Genomic DNA, 7,548 nt, shown 5'->3' with positions numbered 1-7,548 from the left:
CAACGTTTGACCTCACGTTTGAGGCAAACGTTGGCTCAAACATTACTGCCTCCAGGGATGCCATTTCTCTTCTCTTTGGCGCCAACGTTTGACCTCACGTTTGAGGCAAACGTTGGCGCAAACGTTGCCTTCCCAGGAGCTTCAATTCTCTTCTCTTTTGGCGCCAACGTTTGACCTCACGTTTGAGGCAAACGTTGGCGCAAACGTTGCCTTCCAGGAGCTTCCATCTTCAGCCAACGTTTGACCTCAACGTTTGAGGCAAACGTTGGCGCAAACGTTGGCTTTTCCCCAGGGTGTTCTTCAACTGCTACTCACGTTTGAGTTGACGTTTGAGGCAAATGTTAGCTCAAACGTGAATTCCATTTTCTCAAACCCATTCTTGCAACCTTCTTCCATAATGTTGGCACACCTTTTGTTTCCTTTCTTCACCTACAAGTAATCAAAACAACCAATCAAAGTATCACAAAATTCACAAGGTTTATAAATCAATTAATTATCAACTAAAGTTAGCTTGAACCTCATGATTTTGTATCAATTAAAAGGTGGTTGATTGATTTAAGGAAACCATGCAATTCCAATTCAAATGGCTAATTTATAATGCAAGAAAGTGCATAAAACTAAATGAAAACAAGAGAAAAAGACTAGTGAAACTAGGCTAAGATGACTTGTCATCACAACACCAAACTTAAAGCTTGCTTGTCCCCAAGCAAGAAAAGAATTATTAAGAAGAAAGAATGAAAACAAAAGAGAATGCTCATGTTAGCAGAATATTATTGGTAGTTCATGGGGTTTTATGCAGATATGTAACTTATCCACTTCTTATTGACAATTAGGCCTAGAAAGTTTCCTTTAAGCATCAAGCAATACACTGCTATGACCTCTCATTATTCCTTTGTCCTTGTTTACTGAATTTTTTTTTTTTCATATACTTTAGTTCAGTGTCATGTGTAACAAGCTCCTTTCTTTATTTATGCTTGACACATTATTCACTTTAGACACTTGGCTCACATGCCTTCTTAGAATATTGATGCCCAGCACCTCTTTGGGTTACTAAATGTCTTGTAGCTAGGTTGCTCTTGATAGTGGATTTTCAGTTGATAATCCCGGGTTAGTTAACCCAAGTTACCAAGTGTTAATGCACTCCAAAGAACTTAATAATCCAAGCAGATCCTAGTACAAAGACACCACAGGCATATATTCTAAGGTTCAAGCTATTGGTGTCTAACTTTGTTTCTTTTTATTTTTTTTTTCTTTTATTCTGTTGCCACTCTTTGGCTATTTCTTTTCTCTTTTTGTTTTTCTTTTCACACATGGACTTTTATTTGATTGAGATTCATAGACAGTGAGCTGCTTTCTTCTTAAAGAGAGAACAATCTATTCCTTTTATTCACTGATAGTGAGTTGCCACACAATCACACATATATGCCACCACTTACTATTATTTGACTTCTAGCAAACAATGAACCATCTTACTTCATGTTTCAAACATTTCTTTTATTGAATTGAAAAGATGCAGGGGACAAGGCATGCATTAGTTAAGTGAAAGTAACCACACAAGCACACACTTAGACTAGCTTATTTTAAAAAAAATTTCTACTTGTACTAGCTGAACACTTTAGCAAGATATAAATCATAGCATTTCTCAACAGCAGAAGTTAAGTATAGATACAACCTATTGGTTTGCAGTTCTTTTGTCTTCCTTTCTGTTGTTCCCTTTTTGCGTCATGGTGCGTAATGTCTTCAATTTGTGGTTAGTTCCCTGCACAATTCTCAAAAGTTGCTTGCTTTCCAAGCCTTTGGGTGACTGATTAGTATGCATAAATTGAGTGCGGCTTTTGGATTTAATTTGGTGTGGGAACACCAAATTTAGTTCCTTGCCACTTCCTCTGATGCAACAAGTTACTATGTGTAAAATCTTGTGCTCTTGCTAAAGGTTATGGGGTTAAACTAGAGAGCAATTAAGTAGTTGAATAATCTGTTTGATTGCCTGGAGCTAGTATTACGCAAGAAGTGAGAATGTGCTTTTAAATGATGTTTTGGTGGAACACCAAACTTAGAATCCTTCATTCTCCCTTAAATTGTTTTGGTGTGCAACACCAAACTTAGCTTCTTGCAATGCATACCAATCATTCGACATTTTTATTGAAAAGGCTATGAAAAGAAAACTACCTCAGATTGGGTTGCCTCCCAACAAGCGCTCTTTTAATGTCACTAGCTTGACATTGGGGCTTTCTTTTATGGTGGTTGATGGTTGTAGTGCCTCAATTTGTCCCCTCTGACTGTGAGCTTCTTATTTGTTGCTTGATGTTCTATCTCAGCATGTTCTAGTGAGATTATTTTGCTCACAGTATAGTAATCATCAGTCTGTTGGCTTGCTCCCAGTTGTTGATAGACTAACTGCACTTTGTCACCTTTGGAGAGCCCTTCTGTTGGGATTTTTTTATTCTTCCACCCTTTTTGAGCCTTCTTCTTATTTTTCTTCCTTTTTCTGGTTAACCTTTCCTCCTTGACAGTAGCTTTAGTTGTGGCACTTTCCTTCTTGGTTATCTTCCAAATTTCTTTTTGAGTGCCTTCTTTTCCTTGCATCTGTTCATTCTTCTGCTTTACTGAAGTGTTGATTACTTGCCTTGAGAAACAGTCATTGATGACTTGGCTTCTTCCTTCAGAATTTTGTCGTTCTGGGAACACTTTCAGAGTAATGCTTTCCTCATGCATCCTAAGAGTTAGTTCTCCTTGCTCTACATCTATGATGGCTCTGGCGGTAGCTAAAAATGGCCTTCCCAAGATAATCGAATTGTTTCCTTCTTCTTTTGTTTCCAAGATTACAAAATCCGCAGGATAAATGAACTTGTCAACCTTAACTAAAAGGTTTTCGATCACTCCTTTGGGATGTACTACTGACTGGTCCACCAATTCCAATGACATCTGTATTGGTTTCACCTTCTCTATGCCAAGCTTTTTCACTAAAGAGGATGGGATCAGATTTAAGCTTGCTCCTAAATCGCACATCCCCTTGTTGATAAATAGACTTCCAATGGTACAAGGTAGGAAGAAACTTCCTGGATCTTCCAACTTGGGAGGGAGTCCTTTTCTGATGAGTGCACTGCATTCTTCAGAGAGAAGTACAGTCTCCTTCTCCAGCCAGCTTCTTTTCTTGTTAATGAGTTCCTTCAAGAACTTGGCATATAAGGGCATCTGTTCCAATGCTTCAGCCAGGAGAATGTTGATTTCCAGTTTCTTGAAAGTTTCCAGGAATTTGTGGAAGTGTTGATCTTTGGTTTCTTTGTTGAACCTCTGTGGGTATGGCAGCGGAGGAATGAAGACTTTCTCCTTTTTCTGTGCTTCTTCCTCTCTCTCATGTGTATTGATTGGCTGGTCTTCTTTTCTTTTGGGGTTCTCTGTGTTCTTGTTTGACACCATATTTTGATCATTGGCTTCCTCTGTATCTGTTGGCTTGTTGCTGCTTTCCACTGGCTTCTTTGTGGTGTCATTATTGCTCATCAATGTTCTCCCACTTCTTAATTGTATTGCCTTGCATTCTTCCTTAGGATTTGGGATTGTGTCACTCGGCAGTGAGCTTGAAGGTCTCTCAACAGAAATCTGTTTGGAGATTTGCCCAATTTGCCTCTCTAGGCTCTTCATGGAGGCTTCATGATTCTTGGTTGTCATTTCCTGGTGTTTCTACATTTTGTCTATCAATGTTTCCAAGTTGGTGAGTCTTTGAGATTCAGGTGATGCTTGTGGTGGGTTGTGAGATGTGAATGGTGGGTGGTGGGTATTTTGGTTTGTGAGTTGGTTATTGGATTGGTAATGGTTGGGGTGGTTGTTTTGAGGCTTTTTGTAAGGGTTTTGGTTAGTTTACTGCTGGTTGTGGTTTTGGTTGTTTCTTGAAGTATTTTGGTTTGAGTTCCTCTGCCATGGTTGTTGGTTCTGGTTGTGATTATCTCCCCATCTGAGGTTCTGGTAGTTCTTCCAGGATGGATTGTATGTGTCTCCATACACTTCATTCTGTCCAGAGTTATGGTTGTGCATGTACTGGACTTGTTCTTGCTGCTGCTCGTCTTGAGTCTCTTCATTTTGCCCCCATGTGGATGATGGTTGGCTTGTGTTAACTGCTGCAACTTGGAGGCTATCAATCCTCTTGGCCATTTGCTCAAATTGTTGTTGAATTTGCTGCTGCATCATCTTGTTTTGAGCCAAGATTGAGTCCACTCCTTCTAACTCCATTACTCCTCTCCTTTGTGATGGTTGGCGTTGCCTTTGATGCGCAAAGAAATACTGATTATTAGCCACCATGTCAACAAGATTCTGGGCTTCCTCAGTAGTTTTCATCAGTTGTAGTGAACCTCCAGCAGAATGATCTAATGCCTCTTGAGATTTCAATGTCAGGCCTTCATAGAAATTTTGCAGCACGTCCCATTCATTGAAAATCTCTGGGAGACACTTTCTGATTAAGGCTTTGTACCTCTCACATACTTCATACAAGGATTCGGCATCTAATTGTGTGAATGTCTGCACCTCGGTTTTCAGCCTGATGACTCTTTGGGGTGGGTAGAATTTGGCTAGAAATTTGGTCACCAAGTCATCCCAACTAGTGATGCTTCCTTGGGGAAAAGTTTCAAGCCATTGTGTGGCCTTGTCCCTTAATGAGAACGGGAACAGCAGGAGCTTGTAAGTTTCAGGATTCATACCATTAGATTTGACAGTGTCACAAATCCTTAAGAAGGTAGATAGATGTTGATTTGGGTCCTCCAATGGTCCTCCCCCAAACGAGCAGTTGTTTTGGACCAATGTGATGAGTTGTGGCTTCAGTTCAAAGTTATTTGCATTGACATTAGGGGTGAGAATGCTGCTTCCACAATGTCTAGCATTTGCAAAGGTGTAGGAGGCCAATACTCTCCTCTGTTGTGGGTGATTGTTAACTCCTCCTCCTGGATTAGATGTATCTCCTTCCATCTCGTGATATTCTTCCTCAGATTCTTCTTCTCCAACAATATTTTTCCCTCTTTCAGCTCTTCTTAACCTTCTAAGAGTTCTCTGGTCAGCTTCAGATAAAATAGGAATGGATCTCCCTGTACCTGACATACAAACAAAATAAAAGAAACACCAACAATAACACTTCAATCTATTGCTAGAATGAAGTTTAGTTTAAGCAAAAATTCGAACAGTTAGTGGGTTAGTCCAAGATTAAAGAATCAGAAAAGAAAAAGTGCTTGATCTAGATCTCCACTTCACGTAATCATTGTCAATCTATTTCAATCCCTGGCAATGGTGCCAAAAACTTGATGTGCGGAAAACGATCCGACACAAAACTCACCGGCAAGTGCACCGGGTCGCATCAAGTAATAATAACTCACGTGAGTGAGGTCGATCCCACAGGGATTGAAGGATTGAGCAATTTTAGTTTAGTGGTTGATTTAGTCAAGCGAATCAAGTGTTGGTTGAGTGATTTGTGATTAACAGAAATTAAATTGCATGAAAAGTAAAGGGAGAGGGGTAGATTGTAGAAAATTAAAGAGAACAGAAAATAAAAGTGCTGAATCTTAAAGAACAAGAAATTAAATTGGCAGAAACTTAGAACGCAAGAAATGTAAATTGCAGAATCTTAAAGTGCAAGTAATGTAAATGACTTGAATTGTAAAGGGAATGGGGAGTTGGATTTGCAGAAATTAAACACGGAAATGTAAAATTGCAACAAGCAGAGGAATAGAAGAACACTTGGATTGAATCAGATCCAGAAACAGAATTGTAAATGAGCAAAACAGGGAATGGGAAATGGGAAATTCGGATCTCAGGACCCAAGAGACTAGAAAACCAAGTCTAGATCTCAATGCCTTCCTAGATCCAACAAGAATAATTGCAAAGGAAATTGTAAATTGCAAAGAAAGTAGATGAAAAGCAATGAACCGAAACGGAAATTCAATTTAGCAGAAAATTAAACAAGATCCCAAGGTGAGATTGAAACAGAATTTCTTCAATTCTCCACCCAAAATCCAAGACAAGAAAAGTAAAGAGTGCTGGGCAAGAACAAGGAAGAAGAGAGATCAATTCTCCTCCCAAATTCTCTTGAATTAAACAACAGTGCTAAGAAAAATAAAGTGAACTCTGAGCAAAACTGAAAAGAAAGCTATTCTGAAAAACGAAAAGGGAAGTTCCCCCTAAACTTCAAATCCTAAGCTATTTATACACTTTCTTCAAATGATCATTAAGCCTTGAATTGGGCCTTTAACCTTGATGGAATTGGGTTGATAGTGGCCTCTGTTGATTGCTCTTGGTGTTGGGAGGAAATCCATTAGTGAACCAGGCCATGAACCATTCACGTTTGAGCCAACGTTTGAGGCAAACGTTGACTCAAACGTTACTTGAGTGAGGCATTATGCAGCTAGGCCGTGTGCTGTCTTCCACGTTTGGCTCAACGTTTGAGGTCAAACGTGAGCTCAAACGTGGACCTCCCTTTTTGTATGCTTCTTAGGGGCTACTTTGTCCTCTTGTCGCATTGCCAATTTTGTGCCCAATAGAGACTATTATATATGGTTGGAAAGCTCTGAATGTCAGCTTTCTAACCCACTTGGAATCACCTCAATTGGACATCTACAACTCAAGTTATTCTTGTTGGAAGTATGCCCCTTCATGCTGTTTGGCGCCAACGTTTGACCTCACGTTTGAGGCAAACGTTGGCTCAAACGTTGCTGTGCCCAGGAGCTCCAACTCTCTTCTTTTTGGAGCCAACGTTTGACCTCACGTTTGAGGCAAACGTTGGCTCAAACGTTGCTGCCTCCAGGGATGCCATTTCTCTTCTCTTTGGCGCCAACGTTTGACCTCACGTTTGAGGCAAACGTTGGCGCAAACGTTGCCTTCCCAGGAGCTTCAATTCTCTTCTCTTTTGGCGCCAATGTTTGACCTCACGTTTGAGGCAAACGTTGACGCAAATGTTGCCTTCCAGGAGCTTCCATCTTCAGCCAACGTTTGACCTCAACGTTTGAGGCAAACGTTGGCGCAAACGTTGGCTTTTCCCCAGGGTGTTCTTCAACTGCTACTCACGTTTGAGTTGACGTTTGAGGCAAACGTTAGCTCAAACGTGAATTCCATTTTCTCAAACCCATTCTTGCAACCTTCTTCCATAATGTTGGCACACCTTTTGTTTCCTTTCTTCACCTACAAGTAATTAAAACAACCAATCAAAGTATCACGAAATTCACAAGGTTTATAAATCAATTAATTATCAACTAAAGTTAGCTTGAACCTCATGATTTTGTATCAATTAAAAGGTGGTTGATTGATTTAAGGAAACCATGCAATTCCAATTCAAATGGCTAATTTATAGTGCAAGAAAGTGCATAAAACTAAATGAAAACAAGAGAAAAAGACTAGTGAAACTAGGCTAAGATGACTTGTCATCAGTTCTTCATCTAACCAATCAACAATTATAGAATATAGACATACCAAAAATCATGAGGTCTTTAGTTAAGGTTGTAATGGGGTCAAGGTAAAGGTAAGGGTATATGTATAAGGCTAAGTGAGCTAATAAGTGAATCCTTAATTAGTCTA

The sequence above is a fragment of the Arachis ipaensis genome, chromosome B4 (genome assembly GCF_059453495.1).
Source record: "Arachis ipaensis isolate K30076 ecotype BB chromosome B4, ASM5945349v1, whole genome shotgun sequence".
Lineage (NCBI taxonomy): Eukaryota > Viridiplantae > Streptophyta > Magnoliopsida > Fabales > Fabaceae > Arachis > Arachis ipaensis.
Note: the sequence above shows the minus strand (reverse complement) of the source record.